The following is a 355-nucleotide window of genomic DNA, read 5'->3' as shown; positions in this document are numbered from 1 at the left end:
CCTCCATACTACAGGATTCTAAGGAACATTTTATAGGCAATCTTATACATTCGGCAATCAGCCTTGTCGTTGTATTAGTCGTAAATTATCGTTAGTTTTAGTAACCCGTATAAAACAATATTTCACTCACCACTCCCCACATAACCATCCCGTAATATTAGACGTCGTAATATCAATACATTTCCGTGTAAAAAAAATATATAATATCAGTCACTTATCATACGGGAGGGCCGGCGTTATACAATTTTGTTTGGGGGGGGGGGGGGGGGGGGGTGAGATCAAGTATTGCCGACTGAAATTTAATTTATGCCGACTCATATTTTCTAAAAAAAAAACTATGTGAAGTATAAAAATT

Source organism: Acyrthosiphon pisum, chromosome X, assembly GCF_005508785.2.
Source record: "Acyrthosiphon pisum isolate AL4f chromosome X, pea_aphid_22Mar2018_4r6ur, whole genome shotgun sequence".
Taxonomy (NCBI): domain Eukaryota; kingdom Metazoa; phylum Arthropoda; class Insecta; order Hemiptera; family Aphididae; genus Acyrthosiphon; species Acyrthosiphon pisum.
Note: the sequence above shows the minus strand (reverse complement) of the source record.